The sequence below is a fragment of the Dioscorea cayenensis genome, chromosome 7, assembly GCF_009730915.1.
Source record: "Dioscorea cayenensis subsp. rotundata cultivar TDr96_F1 chromosome 7, TDr96_F1_v2_PseudoChromosome.rev07_lg8_w22 25.fasta, whole genome shotgun sequence".
Lineage (NCBI taxonomy): Eukaryota > Viridiplantae > Streptophyta > Magnoliopsida > Dioscoreales > Dioscoreaceae > Dioscorea > Dioscorea cayenensis.
In genome coordinates this window covers 4,816,321-4,835,950 of record NC_052477.1, presented here as the reverse complement: position 1 = coordinate 4,835,950, position 19,630 = coordinate 4,816,321, and the positions used below count along the sequence as shown (strand labels likewise).

The window sequence follows — 19,630 nt, the reverse complement described above, 5'->3', positions numbered from 1 at the left end:
TAGTACATGTTAACATCCTTTGGCCACGAGTGGGCATACCCGACGAATTGGATTGCTTTTTTGGTTGTTGCATTGCTTTTTGAATTGCTGGTACATGTTAACATTCTTTTGGTGTTTTTTGTTTTTAGCCCTCTAACCCTAGCTTTCAATGTGGAGCTGGCTCTAGTACATGTTAACATCCTTTGCCTGCGAGTGAGCTTACCTGAGGAATTGGATTGCTTTTTTGGTTATTGGCCCTCTAACCCTAAATCTCAATGTGGAGCGGCTGACGAATAGGATCGGTAGAGATCTCAACGATCACCACGTCTACCTCTCCACCCTCTACCATAGTCCATCCTCCATGATCTTCTCCTCTACAAGCAATATCTAGATTGGAACCATGGAATACTACTACTTCTCGAGAGAGAGAGAGAGAGAGAGAGAGAGAGAGAGAGAGAGAGAGAGAGAGAGAGAGAGAGAGAGAGAGAGCAGAAGAAGAAAGAGCGAAAATGGCGGATAGGATGTGAAGGTTGGGTGAAGGTGAGGGTGCAGGTGGGTGAGGCGATTAAGTAGAATGGGTGCTTTGTGGCTGTGTACAAGAAGGTGACACCGGAGCTAAAAGAGAAGGTGTTTGGCTTGGCCATTAAGAGCAGTTTTACTTGTCACTCGAGGCCAAGCTCCGCAATGTCTCAGGCAAGACCTTCCATGGATATTCTGGTCAAATCCCATTTTTCTGGCACGAATCTCTCACCATTATGCACCCTCATTAGCCAGATGGCGTTAAGGCCTTCGCTGATCTCATGTGGCCTCAACCGACTCCTGCCACCACCACCTTCTGGTACCCTTTATTATTATTATTATTATTATTATTATTATTATTATTGGACCAGATGGTGGGAATGGTGATGCTGGAAAGCTTCAGTGTGGAGAAACACTATGATTCTTTGATGAACACCAACAAGTTTATGCTACCTGTGTCAGAGTATCTGGTTTCTAACGAGGATGAAGAGAAGAAGAAGCTGTTGGGGCTGCTGTCTCATCACGATAAGAACGTCATCACTATAGTGTGGCAGACCCCTCTTTCGTGGTTATCTTTTCTAGTGAGGCTATTTGGGTATGTGTGCTAATTTCTATATGTATTTACATATATATATATATATATATATATGGTTGGATTCGTGTTAATTACTAGATGTGGATGAATGCGCGAACGTATTCAGTGTTGTAAAACGTCAAAGTGGGAGGCAGCGTGAGCAAATATATTCAACTATCATGTTCTTACTACCAGATGATGACTTTGTTATAGAACCATTGCCTGAGCTTATGGATGAGAGTCATCCTGCTTTGTTCAGGCCCTATACTTATGGTGAATTTGTCCACTTCTGTCACTTTGACGGCAAGGATGAAGATGAGTGTTTAGTAGGGTCTAAGAGTGAAGGTGGATCAAGACTAAGGTTTGTTGATCATCATCTTAGACAACAACGTGCACTAAAGCAGCTCGGAATGATATAACACAATGCTTGGAGACCGCAGACAGGATTGCTGGAAGGCTCTATTTTGGTTCTCCGTGCTGGTCTTTTTAAACACTTCCTTCATCCGTGAGTCTTACAACTAAACCTTAATTATTTAATTAGAATTCAGCAGTGAAATCATCCAATAAATTTTTCTATTATATATATATATATATAATGTTGTTACAGGTATTCGAAGGATTGAGATAAGATTATGCTTGCGAAGCAAACATGATTGACAAGAAGCCAAGTATCGAGAACTATATACATGTATACATGTATATATGTGTTAAACACCAATACGGGCAAAATGGAGCAGTGTATAATTTCTTTAAAAAAAATGATGGTTATTTCTTGCAAAAATTTTTCTTGGTGTTTTCTTTTGTATTTATTTCTTTATAACTTTATTGAATTTTCAAACAATAATTGAAAGTGATGGTTTTGCAGTTCAAAGTTCATGTTCATTGGCTAAACCATCATAGACTTTGGTTGTTTGCCTGATGCATTAGTTTACTCAAGTATTTGAATAGCTGTCAAAAAATTTTAGTCACATGATCCATGAAATTAAATTTTTTATGGACTGTCATATACTACTGATTAGTAGATATATCTGAAAAATAATTGCGTCTTACTATAGTCGCCAACATGTTATGCACTTCAGAGTTGGGATCTTTCAATTGCTTAAGCATCTCTCGTAGGTGACAAATTGTTAGGGAGAGATAGAGAAGGAAATAAAATTGGTAGGCTGATGACATGTTTTGATCAATTCATGGTAAATTCTAATCGAAGCTCATAAAATGGATTACTTGTCTGTTTTAGAACATCTTACACTGAAAGTGTGAATTGTGAAATCCATTAAAAATGACATAATCCTATTTGACTGATCATCATCTATTCGTGAATCAAAGCAAACTAATGTTGCTGGTGGACAAAAGCTTTGGTTGCTTATATTTGTTAACAATTTACTTTATTTTAGTAAATTTTGATTTCATTTTAAGGAAGCTTCTTGATGGACTGAAGAGACATTAGTTTGTGCTCAACTTGCTCAGAGCCAAATATTCATATCAGTTTGGATATTTAAGCAACACAACTATTGGTATGAGACCTTTAGATGTTGGTTTATAAAAGTTTAGTAGTTCGTAAATTTATTCTGTTAGTGCAACTTGATTCTAGTGTGGCAAAACATTAACTGATTCAGGTGTGGAACATGTGGGCATCTCTCTTCATGGTGTCAAAATTTGGCCTTTCCCTGTTGAATGTCAACCTAAATTGCTGTCTTATTTTAGCAATATTTGAATGAATCATCTCATGATATGTGCAAATCCAGCTCTTCCCACATCAATCATCCTACTTAAATTGATCTCGTGGATGATAATTTGATGTTAAATATATATTGAATTGTAAAAACCTTTTGGGAGAGGGAGCTCTTTACAGTGAATCTAAATTTGACTCTATGAAGTGAATATGAGTCTCACCCAATCTAAAACCTGACTGATGTTGGAATTGTTCCCATGCGGGTCAAATTTGACCTTAAGTGTTTTCCTCCTTTCATAAAGACCATGCTTATGTGGTTTGGCCCTTTCATACTGTCAAATCTTTGACCTTTAGCTTGCTTGAATCTAGGAATATTAAATTGGCATCTGGGTACAAAGGAATTTTTTTCAACCTCGCTTTTCTTACTTGGAATATGATAACTATGATAACTTGTTGCTAGGAAGGTCTGAAGAATTTTCTTTTGCCTTTTGTTTTCATTTTCTCCTTAAAGTAGAATTAAATTGAAAAAAAAATATGGCAATGTGTTTCTCCTTAAATTTCTCAAACATTATTAAATATAGCAATGTGTTTATCTGAATGTAGATTAAAAAAAGAAATAGAATGTATGAAAATTTGCTGCTTAGTATTAGTTATGGCTTATTATTGCTACATCATATGCTGACCCTTAAATAAAAATTTTTTCAGTACCAACAGGAGAGCTATTCTCAGTAAAACTACATTATATGGTGGAGAACATTAAAGGCAATGCAGGTTATATTGATTATTGCTGTGCAAATCAAATATCTAGGTTGGAATTGCTTTCAATGGCCACAGAGTTTGGGTTAGATGTACAAGGTTGTACTTTATGTTGGTTAGATGTATATGGCGAGGATAAAGGGTTAAAGGAGATTCAAAATGATTTAGATGCCCTAAAAATGGCAATGACTGTAGGGCGAAGTAAGGAAGCATGTGTGTATGTTAAACTTGCTGGGATTAGTTGTGTTGAAGGTTCTAATGGTGAAGGTATAAAGGCAGAACAAATTGGTAGGTTGGAGTTATTGAAAGGAGTGAAAGAAGATGAAGTTGGTGCTGAAGATAATCTAGAAGACATTTTAGTGGACGGGCAAGGAGAGGGGAACCTAGTGGATGAGGAGAATGATTTGCATGACTCAGGTTATAATATTAATGATGGGGATACTAATGTAGAAGATGGGGATAATGTTACAAGACAAAGGCCTGAGGTAGACATAGATGGACAACCTGGAGAAATAGGAAGTGTGATGGTAGTGTGGAGTCAGACTATGCTAGGTTTGAAGAACTCCAATCATGTTCTTCAATAGACAAGGATGAGTTGGTGACTAGCAAACCTAGATATGGGGAATTCAATAATGAGGTGGATATCAAGAACCCTCAGGTTAAGATAGGAACGAAATTTGGTAGCTTCAAATAGTTTAGGGAGGTTGTTAGAAGTTATGGGATTAAAAATCGATATGTGATGAAATTCAAGCCAAATAACAAGAAGAAATGCAAGGCATTTTGTAAGAAGGGGTGCCCTTTCTACCTATGGGTCTCCCCTATAGTGAATGATAGGAGCACAATACAAATTAAGATTGGGAATTTGGTACATGAGTGTATAAGAGATCATGTCAATAGGCATGTTAATGCACAATGGATTTCAAACATTTATTTGAAACAATTTAGGGAAGATCCATCTTAGAAACTTACTGGGGGCATTCAAGCTGTGAAGACAAACTAGGAAGTTGATATTAGCAGGCTTAAGGCCTACAGGGCAAAGTGTATTGCACAAAGGTAAATAGATTTAGAGTTTAATTGTTTTGATTGTAATAATGATTTTAATCTAGCTTTGTTTATTTTAACCTTTCTTAATGACCTCTTTGGGTAAAAGGATCATTGATGGGGATGAAGAGACTCAAATGGCAAGGTTGCATGACTATAAGCAGGAGCTATTGAAGACTCACCCTAGTTCCACCATCATTGTGAATTGCAATGATGAAGGTGTATTTGAAGCCCTTTATGTCTACCTATCTCCAATAAGAGAAGGAATTTCAGTAGGTTGTTTCAACATAATTTATTTTTTTAGCATAAATGATTGCACTATTAATGGTAGTGTTTTTAACAGGTTGTAGGCATCTCATTTCTGTGGATAGATGCTTCTTGAAAGGCTTGTATGGAGGGCAACTTCTTTGTGCTGTTGGGATAGATGCAAATGATTGCATCTATCCCATTTCTTGGGCTGTGGTGAAGAAGGAAAACAAGGACAACTAGAAGTGGTTCTTGGAGGTGATGAAGTGCAACTACTTTTTTGAGTTACATGTTCTGCCAATTTAAGTTGTTTTTTTCCTTATGTTCTTAGGTGTTAGCTGAAGACCTGAGGATAACTGACAACAAGAAGTGGGCTTTCATATCAGATAGACAAAAGGTGAGTGGCTATATTTTTGGCTATACTATTCTGCCATAATTTTGGTATTTTTTTTATGTCATTCATTTATTCAATCTCTCACTTTTTGGCTATACTTTTGTTTTCTCCCACCCTATTGTTTGCTTGGTTCTGGTTGGTGTTGGTGCTCATATTAAACAAATTAGGGTTTAATGGCTGCAATTGTGGAGGTATTTCCATTTAGTGAGCATAGGTATTGTGTGAGGCACATTCACACTAACTTTAAGAAAACATTTAGGGGCAAAGCTCTTAAGGACCAACTCTGGGCTTGTGTAAGGGCATCCTATTATTCTGCATTTGAGAGAGAGATGGAAATTTTGGAGGGGATGTTTATTCAAGCCTATGAGTATATGAAAACAAATAGAACCAATGCAATGGAGTATGTCACACTTCCAAAATCAATTTAAGTGTGACATCCTTTTGAATAATTTGTGTGAATGTTTTAATAGCAACATTGTAGAAGCCAGGATAAAGGGTATCATCACCATGATTGAGATGATTAGGACTCTATTGATGAAAAGAATTCAGAAAAAGGAGAGATGCAATGCAAAAAGTAACAACAATGTATTGTCTTAGAATATTAAAAAAACTTGAAAATTTCAAACAAGCTAGTTGGCTTTATACCATAATCTGGTCAGGGGGATATGTATCAAGTTGGAGGTCCTGACGGCTAGTTTGTGGTTAAGAAAAAGCATTGTTGTTGTTCTTGTAGAAAATGGCAGTTGAGTGGTGTGCCCTACAGCCATGTAATATCTGTCCTGTATTATAATAATGGAAAAGCTGAAAATTACTTAGACAAATGGTACAAAGTTAGCACTTACATGGAAACATATTCCCACATACTTTACCCAACACATGATAGAGGGTCATGGTCAAGGAGTGGGTACCTACCTGTGATCCCACCAAAACCAGTAAACAAAAGGAGGGGTAGGAAAACTTTGCTGAGGAGAAAGGAAATTGTTGAACAAAGTGGCATCAACAAAAACAGAGTTAGTAAGAAGGGAGTGAGGATGAAGTGTAGCATCTATGGTACAATGGGACACAACAAGAGGTTCCATGGAACTTAGGTGAGTGACTTTTCATGTAAACATGCATTTCTCTTTTGTATTGTCTTACTTAATTATTATACATTATGCTTAGGCCAACAAAGCTTGTGCAAGTGCAACAAATACAGCTTCAGGATCTAACACAGGCATTGAACAGCCTTTGTCCCAAGTGGATATCACCCAAGCCTCAGAAGAGCCCTTATCAATGGTTAGTGGTTATTTAAATGTTCAAATATATTTTTTTTTCTTGGAATGGTTGATTTAAGTTATCACCCTGCCATAGCAGTTATTGAAATCCTGTTGAAGGAGTCCAGGAAGCAGTATTGGTAAACAGACAACACAACAACTCAAGGATCACAATATCCTCTGTCATAGGTGAGTTTATGTTTCCAGCCAAGTTTATTCATAGTTGTATATATTTTTGTTAGCATAAAAAATGTTCTGCTATCTTCTATTTATTTTTATTCACAATATCCTCTGTCACAGGTGAGTTTATGTCTACTATAGGTTGTTATAGACCCACTTTCAACATATAATGTGGACCAGACCTCAGCAGGAACTCAGTCCAAAAATACAAGATTAACTAGAAGGGGTGGTAAAAAATCAAGCAACATTCAAAAGGAAGATGTAGTACGTGACATACACCCACATAGGAAACACAAGAATGCTGCAGAAGGGACAAGAGCAAGGGATCCTGACAAAAGGAAGAGGGTGTGGCTACCACTAGGAGTTGGAGCTTTTTTTAGTTCAAATTAATCATTTTTAAAATGGAGTGGTTATGTAACCTTTTTTTTTTGGTCAGTTGTTTACTAGAATACTTACAAGTTTTTGTCAATTGGGTACCATGCACTAAACATTATACTCAATGTGATTATTTGGTGCATTGTTTACCATGCCAATTTTGGCTCTGTAATTTTTTGTTCAGGCCTAGCTTGAAAACATCTTGTACCCACTGTTACAGTCAATGAAAAATTTGCAGTCTTCCTTTTTATTTTTATGTTGGGAAATTTAAAAATTGTTCTAGGTATACAATTGCCAACCTGCACATTGAAAAACTACAAAATTTTGATTTTACAATGACCATTTCAGTCAGTGTACACTGATCTTTCTCATCTGGCTGGTGCTGTTTCTTTTCTGGAAAAAGTTATTCTAAGCTCAAGTCCAAGTTCATTTGAAGATTGTGTCATTCTTATCCTTCTCAGCAAAATAGGAAGATTGAGTTTATGCAGAGTTGGAGAACACACATGGAATCATATAGTTGATAGCATAGTGATCATGATTACTATTTTGATGTTACATACTACAATGGAGAGATTTACACTGTTTGTGAACATGGATTTTTTACTTCTGCAATCAATGTTTTTAGATTTGGTTTTACAGTGACCAATTCAATGTGCACATAGAGGAACAAGTGCAGCAAAAACTAGAACAAGCACAAATCTACAATGTCACGTCATCCATTATGTATGATGGAGTTGGAATCAAGAGAATGGAATGAGAAACAAATCAAAAAGTAGAATATCTCAAAATAAAATGACAGCACTAGATTTGCCACTGTATCCCTAATCAAATTTAACTTAAAAACTTTGGGGTTGTAATCTATTAAGGTAAAAAAACATAGTTATATCATTGATCTTAAGCCTACTCCAATTTTATCATAATCTGTTTCCACTCTCTGATGAAATAATTAGTTGTGATGGGCTGATTCAAGTCAATTATCCCATCAAAGTATATTTTTTAAGTTCTACGTTATAAAACAAGAAGGCAGTCAAGCAATCAAAGGCCTAAATAGGTTCCATCACATCAATTTTAGAATACTAAGATAGGAATTTTTTCTCCCTGAAAAGTGACCATGAATTTCTTTAGTAATATGTTTAAATGTATGTTACATTTTCCCTCCAGCATATGTAATATACCACTTGGCATTTTAACAAGCATCTGATATGCTAGGACCATTTGTAAACTTCTAACAAACTCCTAACCAACTCTTCATAATTACAACCATTCAAAATAACTAATTAATCATCTCATTACTTCTAATTACTATCTATTACAGACACACTACTTAGTGAAATCTTCAAACTTGGTGGTCTTTGTCCCTTAGCTGGCTCCTGCGCGTGCTCCTAACACCTACGCATCCTTCAACTGTATTCATAACAGGAAATCATTGACTAATGCCATCTTCAAGAGAGCGCGACAGGGACACATCACCAAACCGACGACAAGATATGAGATTTTTCTGCTCGTTGCTTCTCCCGATCTTTCTCCCTCAGCTTTCCAAGACCACTTTGAAGGGGTGAGAGATTTAGCGTTCACGTGAGGGATTACTGATGTGGCCTTAATAGCTAATGTAGCATTCACCAGGCTACTGACAAGGCTTTCACGGTAGCCACGTAATTAAAAATTGGCCGGAGATACTCGGGTACCCAACCGGTGAAATAGATTTAAAATTTTGGTACCCATTTTGAAATAAATTAAAGTTGGGAATCCAAAATTAAACCAAACCAAAGTTTGGAACCCCTCGCCCCAAAAACCTTTCATTGTGTTATTGCATTATAACAATTAAGGTTGTCTTAAGCTTGACCGATTGAGGCTATCCCTCACTCAGAAAATCAGGTAAATTTTATACTTACTAATTTTGTATTTGATAATGTTAATAAATATAATTTTTTATATTCATCTTATTAAACTAATTTTCCATTTCATTAGCAACCTCAAGATGTGTAGATGCAAAGGATTTCATTGTGTTTATATATATAATAGTTTTCATATGTATGTTGTTAGTTCCAGAAGGGTATGTGTGTGTAAGGTAAATGCTCAATCTCACAAGAAATTAAAACACACACATGTAAAAGAAAGAAGACACACAAGTTGGTTACTTAGTTCGGCATAACCTTGCTTACATCTAGGGGGCCAAGCCTGGAGAAACAATCCACTAAAAGAGGTGATAGAATAAAGCATACAACACTCCCTTATTCACTCAATACAAAGAATGCCCTCTTGAGATTGCCCGATGGCCGCTCTCCTCAACCCTCACCAAAGAATCTTTCTCTCGTGGCTCATCCTGAATCTTCAAGCAGGATATCTTATATAGACGCACCTACGTCCCAATAGATCTTCCTCTTTTAGACTTCTCCCGACTTCCTAACTTAGACATCTTCCAAAATTAGATATTGCAACACCCAGTTGCAACATTGCCCACTTTACTGAACATGACCGAATTCTAGCCAGTTGCAACCAAACTTGCGACACCTTCAACCGTCCCGGTTCTTTCAGTTCGCTTCGTAGCAGTTGACTCGTCCCGAGCTCCTCTTGCTTGCAACAGCTTCCTTCCTTATGTCATTTCAGCAAGCCCCTTTCCCGAGGGTCGTGCCTACCAAGGAGTGTACCATCTCACCAAAGATGGTCACCGAAGATCTCCCGATCTTCTTTTCAAACTTGGTCCAAGTTTGGTCTTCCCATATGATCTTCGTTTGAATCATGGATAAATTGTTACTAAACTTGATCTCCTCTCATCCAAGTTTAGCCTTCAATATCTTCAAGCATGATCTCCAATCATCCATACTTGGATCTTCAAATCTTCAATCAAACCTCAATTAATCTTCAATCAATCTCACCATATATGATTAGTCTCCTTGAATAGCTCCGCCAATAATTAGCTTTAAAACTGCCTTCAAATTGTATTGCTAATTATTGTCTTGAGAATCATATTGGCTTGCCCTTGCCTTTCTTAGTTTGTGTCTTCAAATAGATTCACTCCAAACTAAGCTCCATGCAATCTTCATGATGATCTTTTATTCTTACCAACAATAGATTATTCCTCTCTTTTAAAAATAGATCTCTCATAAAAGGAGTTTATCAAAGATATAATTCATCATCTTAGATTTTACTAAAGATAGATAAAATCATACCTAATATAAACTTGCTCTTAGAGAGATCCTTTTTCCTTGATGCTCTTTCCAAAAATAGTTATTCTTCATATAAACCATTGAGAGGAATTTCTCTAAACATAATCTCCCATCATGATCTTCTAGCCCTCATATCTTCATATATATACCAGGTCACCATGCGTTAGCAACATCTCATGCTTGTCACCACTTCTTTTGCCAAGTCATCACAGTCACATCATCTCCCTATTTATATATAAATAATATAACATATGTCCTAATAGAACCCAAACCCTAATTTAATTCAAATATATCTTAATCATGGATATGTTTAGAATTAAATTTTAAATATCCTAATCTTAATTGATTTTGGATTTTCCCTTTAAAATAAATTATTTGGTTGCCTTGGACCAGAATATAAATCTCGAAGCAAATAAAAAAATAATAATAATAATATACAAATTACAAAATTACCCTTGAAAATTTATCTCGAGGCATAAATGCACCAAAGCCCAAATGAGATGAATAGAAGGAGAAAGATCGCTGACATTTACCGGAGTTCTCGTGAGCGTCAACCATGCCAATGGTGTACAGCTTGGAGCTGTTAAACAAAGTGAACATGCTTGTGAATATCCTCCATGAAGACTTGTTCTATTGTCATGTTCTTTCAGTTAACAAGTTAGTGGCTAAAATTAAGGATATGTAAAACCTCCATGAAGAGTTCTCACTTGTAACCGTCAATATTAGACTTATATAAAGAACTATAGGCCTGTATGACTGTATGTGTGGAAAACATTAATTCTTTCGTGGTATCAGAGCCTTTATCTTTTAATTCTTCATCGTGGCATCCTCCACGAACACAGTAGTTTCCGCATCCACACAAAATTCCACTGTTGGCCTTCTTCCAACACCATCTTTTAGTCATTCCATCAGTGTTAAGTTAAATCGAGAGAATTATCTTATGTGGAAGGCACAGATGATGCCTTATCTCAAAGGGCAATCCCTACTTCTATTTGTTGATGGTTCGTATTCGTGTCCAAAGGATACCATTATTTCCTTGAGTGAAGAAAGGGAATCACAGGGCCTAATCCAGAGTATCATGCATGGTGCCAGCGTGATCAACAGGTGCTGAGTGCCATTCTATCCTCTCTGTCTAAAGAAGTTCTGGCACATGTACTTTTTCTTTCAACTTCAACCGAAGTATGGAACACACTGGACAAGATGTTTTCTTCAAGATCAAGAGCAAGAATCATGCAGATTCGTCTCCAACTATCTAATTTGCAGAAGAAAGAAACAACAGTGTCTGATTATTTTCGCTGGGTCAAGAATCTGGTGGACACTCTCTCAGCTATCGGGCAACCTCTCCAGGATGAAGAGGTAATTTCATATATGTTGGCAGGTCTAGGATCTGAATTTGATCCTCTGGTTACTTCGATCTCTACCAGAAGTGAGCCAATTACTTTAAATGACCTGTATGCTCATCAGCTAAGCTTTGAAATGAGACTTGAGCATCATAGCTCATTTCTTCAGATGAATTCCTCTGCAAATATTGTCTCTAGAAATCAAGGTGGAAATTCAAAAGGGAGAGGTCGTGGTAGAGGTGGCAGAGGACCACCTCAAAGAGGCAACAACAACAATTTCTACAACTCCTCTAGCAACCGTGGAGGAAGAGGCAACTATCAAGGGTCAAGACCCAAATGCCAAGTTTGTGGCAAAGATGGACACTCAGCTCTCAAGTGTTATCATCGTTTTGACCACTCTTATCAAGCTGAGGACATAAATTTTGCTGGAGTAGCTACTACAACATCATACCAAGTTGATCCAAACTGGTACATGGACTCAGGAGCAACAGATCATATCACAAGTGATCTTGATCGACTCACAATCAAGGACAAATATGGAGGAGGAGACCAAGTTCAAGTCGGCAATGGTTCAGGTTTGCATATTTCTCATGTTGGTCATTCTAGTATTCACACTCCTCAAACTACTCTTTTGTTAAACAATGTGCTTCATGTTCCTAAGATTTCCAAACATCTTGTGTTTGTTCATAAATTAACTAAAGATAACAATGTTTTCCTGGAACTTCACCCTTACCATTTTGTTGTGAAGGAACAAGCAACGAGGAGAAAATTTTATCAAGGCAAATGTGAAGGAGGGTTGTATCCACTCAAGTTTAGTTACAATGCCCAAAAGACTGCCTTCTTAGGAAATAGAAACTCTCAAGACCTTTGGCACCAAAGACTTGGTCATCCCTCAAAATCAGTTGTTCAGCTTGTTCTTCAGCAAAACAATCTTCCTTTTCTTAAGAATGATGATGAAAATGTTTGTAATGCTTGTCAATTAGCTAAAAGTCATCAACTTCCCTACTCCAAGTCTACACATGTTTCTGAAGCTCCTCTCCAACTCATCTTTTCAGATGTTTGGGGACCAGCTTTTCAATCCTCTAGTGGTTCAAAGTACTATATAAGCTTCATTGATGATTATAGCAAATTCACTTGGATCTATCTCTTAAACAACAAATCTGATGTTTATACCACATTTTTTTCAATTCAAAAAAATCATGTTGAAAGACTTCTAGGCAAGGAAATTAAAAGTGTTCAAACTGACTGGGGGGGCGAATATTAGAAACTTCATAAGTTCTTTAATCAAATTGGCATTCAACATAAAATCTCTTGTCCTCACACACATCAACAAAATGGTTCAGTAGAAAGAAAACATAGACACATTATAGAAGTTGGATTAACACTTTTAGCTCAAGCTTCTCTACCAATTAAATTCTGGGGTGAAGCCTTCCTGACATTTTGCTATCTTATAAATAGAATACCCAGTCGTGTGATCAATAACAAAACTCCTCTAGAACAACTTCTTAGTAAGAAACCTAATTACTCTCTACTTAAAGTTTTTGGTTGTGCTTGTTGGCCAAATATGAGACCCTACAATGCCCACAAACTTTCATTTAGATTAAAACAATGTGTCTTTATTGGTTACAGTTCTCATCATAAAGGATACAAATGCCTTCACATTGAAAGTGGTAGAGTTTATATTTCCAGAGATGTAATCTTTGATGAAAATGTGTTTTCCTTCACTTCAAAACAACCCACTACTAAACAACAATCTGATTCCTCAACTCTTTTATTAATACTAGCACTATTTCAGAAACTCAACTGCACCCAAACACTGTTGCTTATAATCTCTCTAACTCATCTATTAGCAGTGACCAACTAGAGAATTATGAACAAAACCTTGTCCAGTCTGACTTTTCTCCTGCAGATACTTCAGAATTTTCAACTCTTGGTATAGCTTCTGAGACAGATTTGGAGCAACAAACAAAATTTCAGACTGAACAAGCACCAAGACACTCAATGAAAACCAGACTAAAAGATAACATTAGAAAACCCAAGATTTTTAGTGATGGCACTGTTTATTCCAGGCACGCACTCATGGCATCTTCTTAACCTTCCACTCATACTGAAGCTCTTCAAGTACCTTGCTGGAGACAAGCCATGGACATTGAGTTTGAAGCTCTTACACAGAATCAAACATGGGATCTGGTTCCCCAGAAGAAGGGTCTTAATCTTATTGATTGCAGATGGATTTTCAAACTCAAAAAAAGAAAGCAGATGGTTCTATTGATAGATATAAAGCTAGATTAGTGGCAAAAGGGTTCAAACAAAGGCATGGAGTGGATTATGATGACACATTTAGTCCTGTTGTCAAGTTTTCAACAGTCAGACTAATTTTGTCTCTAGTAGTATCAAGGAACTGGATAATGAAACATATTGATATCCAAAATGCCTTTTTACATGGGTTTCTGGAAGAAGAAGTATATATGAGGCAGCCTCCAGGGTTTGAAAGTAAAACACAGCCTCATCATGTGTGTAAACTGAAGAAAGCTCTCTACGGACTCAAACAAGCACCCAGAGCTTGATTTTCACGGTTGAGTACTAAACTGCAAGAATTAGGCTTCTCTCCCTCAAAAACAGACACTTCTCTCTTCATATACAATCAGAATGAAATCATTGTATATATACTGGTGTATGTAGATGACATCATTATAGTCAGCTCATCAGATGATATGATCAAAATCTTGATTGACAAGTTAAAATTATCATTTCATGTCAAGGATCTTGGTGAACTGAGCTATTTTCTGGGCATCAGTCTCAACAAAACACAAAGGGGAATAGTTTTAAATCAAAGAAAGTATATTTCTGAACTACTTCATAAGGTACATATGTCTAATTGCAAGCCTTGTCTTACACCCATGTCAGTTTCTGAGAAGATATCTAGAACCACTGGTACCCCTTTACCAGAAGCAGAGATTACTAAGTACAGAAGCATTGTTTGTGCCCTTCAGTACTTAACCTTAACTAGACCAGACATCTCTTTTTCTGTGAACAAAGTATGTCAGTACATGCACTGTCCTACAGAGACTCACTGGTGTGCAGTAAAAAGGATTTTAAGATATTTGCAACACACTCTCAACTATGGGCTAGCAATCAACAAATCTTCCTCAACCTTGATTAGTGCTTTTACTGATTCTGATTGGGCCGGATGTGCAGATGACAGAAGATCTACAGGAGGCTATGCAGTTTTCTTTGGAGAAAATCTTGTATCTTGGAGCTCTAAGAAACAACCTACAGTATCAAGGTCAAGCACTGAAGCTGAATACAAGGCTTTGGCAAATGTAGCTGCTGAAATAATCTGGTTCCAGTCATTGTTAAAGGAATTGGATATATTTCAGTCAAGATCCCCTGTCCTTTGGTGTGATAATATTGGAGCAACATATCTTTCTGCCAACCCTGTTTTTCATGCCAGAACAAAACACATTGAAGTAGATTTTCATTTTGTAAGAGAAAAAGTTGCTAGAAAACTTCTGGATGTTTGATTCATATCCTCTCAAGATCAACTGGTAGACATTCTGACCAAGCCTCTTTCAGTCCAAGTTTTTCATTCACTTTGCAACAATCTCAATCTGGTATCTACACCATTGAGATTGAAGGGGATTGTTAAACAAATTGAACATGCTTGTGAATATCCTCCCTGAAGACTCGTTCTATTGTCATGTTCTTTCAGTTAACAAGTTAGTGGCTAAAATTAAGGATATGTAAAACCTCCATGAAGAGTTCTCACTTGTAACCGTCAATATTAGACTTATATAAAGAACTATAGGCCTGTATGGCTGTATGTGTGGAAAACATTAATTTTTTCAGGAGCCTCCGACGAAAGGAAAAGTGATGCTCAAGATGAAAACGGGTCTATCAATATCAAGTTTTGGCCTAAAGAAACTCTCGCCTGGAGGCTGTCGTGGCATAGCTTGAGGCTTTCGCCAATGCTAAACCCCATGCTGGCATCTCATCATCAGGTGTTGCTGAAGCGCAGTTTGTAGATCCAACCATCTTGGCATTTGATAAGCTTGTTGCAAAGATATTCATTTGAGTCTCCGTTGTCGCATAGAAGATTGAAGGAAAGGTCCTCGAAGCCATGAGGATATTTGAACTGCCGTGTGCTGAAGAAGAGCTTAAGAGAACCCTAGAAAGTTTTGCGATCTCGCGAAAATGGGTATCTCTAGAGATTCAACACATAAATGCCGTGTCACTGATGGGAATGAAGAAACACCGGATAATGATATTGGAGTTGCAATGCAGCTTTGAAGAAGATAAGGAGGAGCATAAATAGAATGGATCTGGTGACTTGGAAGAGGCTAATAAGGTCCCTGCATTGAATGTTCAAGACATCGGTGCTTATTGCTTTCAAAGGAAAATCTCTCAAGCTTCTGAAAAATAGATGCCCAGCAAAAAAAAATTACAAAAAAAATACAAATTTTTAAATAGAAACTTGCAGAAGAAGTGATGGAGATATTGGCTGAAGGTGATGATCGGGATGTTGAGAACCGGCTTATGATGATTTTGGGTTATGACAAGTGTGATTTCGTTAAGTTGCCGAAGACCCAAGACCAGGAGCAAAGGAAGAAGATTGAAGAAGATACAATTAGTATATATGAGCCTAAGCCTTGTTACCGTTTGTTGCTCTTGATTTGTATTAATTTGGTGTTCTAACTAATGTGGTTCTGCAGTGAATGCAGATTGTATTGTTGTTCATCACAACACCACACTGCTGTTGAACGAATTCCATTGAGCAAAACAACTTTTGCACAAATAAATTCATTGATCTCAACTATTGCACTTGGTGTTATAAAGAGACATTTCAAGGCAAAGAATATCATGGTCTCTTCTTGGGCTCATAAACTTAGCCAAGCAAAAAATATTTCAATATTAAACATCATTCAAGGAGAAGCGGGCCTTACCCAAGTGCATGAAACTTATCAATTTCATTAAGTGGGGCCTCCATTGATGGTTATATGGAATGGACGTGTTTGGCTGTTAATATCTAATGTGGCTTAGTTTTGACACATTATGCTACATGAAAACAAATCATGAACTTCTTTTGACCTGGCCCACTCTTTGTTGATAGCTTTGGTGGACATTGAATTCATCAATTCAATATGTATAACTTTCTGTCTTCCCACAATCTTTGATTCTTTCACTCACTAGAAAAAAAAAAAAAAATCAATCAAAGTGCACAAGGTTGTTAAAAAATAAAATAAATAAAAATAATGAAACATGGTGATATTAAAAATAATGAAACATGGTGATATTATATGCTACGCAGAAGGTTCCATGTATAAAGCATAATATGTCTCCATTGATGTGATTAGGGTTGCTGAGGAAAAAAAAATATTGGAAAACTAAGGAGCAAGTTTGTACGATCCTGTTAAAGGAGAGTAAAAAAAATCAGAGTCAAGCACTATAGCCACTATGAGTTTGGAGATGGTGCTAAAGGAAGTTATTAACTGCTTTTCTCCGTACACCCGCTATAGAAGCATGCAATGAGTATTAAAATATATATAAATAAAAAAAAAAAATGATGAAAAGCATGTTATAGTCTGCATGCATGACGTGCATACAAAATATATAAAATAAAAGACATGGGCCCACCATGAAAGTGACACATGCATATCCACGTGCATGTTTAAAGGAAAATTAAAAAAAAATAATAAATAAATAAATAAAGGGCCTCCATTATATTTGAGAATGTTACTAGTTTTGTGGTGATTAGATAATAAAAATATATGCATGCGAGCACGTACATACCACCGAACGGATAGTAATGAAGAGCAAGAAACCAAAAGCTTTGTATCACTCATGGTGTCCAGATTGTAAAGGAAAAAAAGAGGGACTTGTGCCTAGGGTTTAGATTCCCTGTGATGCAATATTTGTTTGAACTAACTGGTGGTTTTGTAACATGATGTGAATAAGGACAGGTTCTTTCTTTCACATCGGGAAGCAATGACAAGAACACTTATTTTGAAGCAACGACAAGTCTATTAATGTCGCAACAAAAATAAAAACGCTTATCTTGAGGCAACGGCGAATTTCAAGGCGATGTGTATCTCAGATGGCAGTAATTAAGGCATGCAACGCGGTGACAAAACATAAGCGGCGGCAATGATATATGATATATATATATATAAAGAAAGTTATATGTTGACATATAAATGATATGTGTATAATAAATAACAAAATTTACAATTCGCAAATTTTCTTGCTGTTTACTTGTACCTTTGCCCTTAATCGGAGGTTCCCAAGATATTATCTGGGGTAATTAATAATAGTGGCTTGCCTCTATTAGGAATGGAAGAATCCATGAAACAAATATGATATTTGTGCTTCGATATATCGTCTGATGTCTTCTTCACAGACATGATGCCAGACGTGTATTTTCGATCCCACACTCTCTTTGCCATGTCATCTCTTGGCTTGTCACATAATACTAATCCAAGTCTTTAGACCTAACATATGTTTTGATTAATTTTGGAATTTATTTATTTATTTATTAAATGATTACGTTTAAACTTTTTATATAAGATATGTATAATTCTTTATGAATGAACTTAAAAACTATTTTTAAGTTGATATTACTGCAACCTGATGACACTTACTCATTGTTTCTTTTATATTTGTTTTATCTTTATAAACAAACTTGCCTATTGTTTTGGCTAAAAATTAATTACCAAATTTAATTAAAATATAAATTTACTATTGTCCCTGTGTTTGCTAACATAAATTAAAAAAAAAAAGTAAATGATAATTTATTTAATAAAAAAATTAGAATTAAAGTTACGTTCATGTCAATATTTTTTTTGGTTTTTTGTGTCTATTTTTTTTCGAATGACAAGACAAAATTTTCTTATTTTATACTTGAAAAAATTACTGATTTGCTATCATAAAATATCATGTTTTGGCTAAAAATTAACTACTTAATTTCATTCAAATATAAGTTGACCATTGCCCTTTTTCCTGTGTTTTCTAAAAATGAATAACTTTTCATATATGTACCCCATAAAAACATATATTTATTTTATGTAAATATTGATTATTTATAGTTTTATTAAGAAGATGTTGAATAAAAAAACATAAAAAAAATACTACTTGTTTCTAAAAAATATTATTTCAACCATAAAACATATTGGTGGTGATAATTTATCTTATATAAAATAATTTGTGGTGTGACTTTGTTGCATCAAAATCATTTATAAACTATGATTATGTATATTTTCAATGTATCTTGCAAGGAGGTAATCACAAAAAATTATATACAACAATATAAGTTCATAAATCAATTTTTTGCCGTGAAAGTAATTTCAATATTTTCTATGGATTGGCAAGTAAAATCTATACAAATATAAGAAATTTAATAATTTCACAAATTTTGAAAGACATTGGTAAAAAAAAAAAACAAACAAACCATATACCACCCACAGATTCATATTGGGTTGTCACGAGAAATACTGGGTTATCAGAGGAACAGACATTGGTCCAAACCATTAGATTCACAAATATCTTTCCCTGGCAATAAGAGGGACCTTGGGAATAGTGACCTTTTCTCTATATAAACCCCCTCCTTTCTCCTCCTTGATTATCTCCACACAAAACCCGCTCTCTATAAGAAGTTTCCATCTTTCCTTACTTCCTTCCCATTGAATTCATCCAAACATCTCTATGGCTTCTCATGCAGAAATTAGGAGCATCAATCATGACAAGCCCAAGGGTAGTAGATCCCGTTCTAAGAGGGCTGGTCTCGAGTTCTCTATTAGCAAGGTCGAACAATACCTTAAAATGGGGAGGTATGCACAGCATATCGGCGCTAGTGCTTCTGTTTATCTCACTGCAGTCCTAGAGTACATTGTTGTTGAGTTATTTACTCCATTTCCAGCTAGGGTTAATTTTTTTTTCTATATGGTTTTTGATGTGGTTTTCTTTATAGGTTTTAGAGTTAGCTGGGGACACCGCAAAGGATTTCAAAAGCAAACAAATTTTGCCGAAATATATACAACTTGCGATAATACATGATAAGGAGTTAAGCATGTTGTTGAAATCAGTCATAATAGCTAAAGGTGGTGTTCTGTCTAACATCCACCTAAATCTTTTTTCTAAA

General features: G+C 36.0%; 1 long non-coding RNA gene and 1 other non-coding gene across 9 annotated transcripts; both read left to right on the top strand.

The window, feature by feature from the left end:
- The first annotated feature begins 825 nt into the window (after positions 1-825).
- LOC120265458 lies at positions 826-7,243 on the top strand. Of its 8 annotated transcripts, XR_005537633.1 has the most exons (11): positions 826-1,093; positions 1,200-1,577; positions 1,680-1,810; positions 3,450-4,553; positions 4,651-4,813; positions 4,885-5,045; positions 5,119-5,184; positions 5,349-6,269; positions 6,343-6,456; positions 6,535-6,623; positions 6,735-7,243. It is a non-coding gene; the product is annotated as an uncharacterized LOC120265458 (long non-coding RNA). The 8 variants fall into 8 exon arrangements; XR_005537634.1 differs by having other exon boundaries at positions 1,332-1,577; positions 1,680-4,553; XR_005537637.1 differs by having other exon boundaries at positions 1,680-4,553; positions 6,805-7,243.
- Positions 7,244-11,494: 4,251 nt separating this feature from the next.
- LOC120266246 lies at positions 11,495-11,633 on the top strand. Its single transcript, XR_005538088.1, has one exon. It is a non-coding gene; the product is annotated as a small nucleolar RNA Z247 (small nucleolar RNA).
- The last annotated feature ends 7,997 nt before the right edge of the window (positions 11,634-19,630 follow it).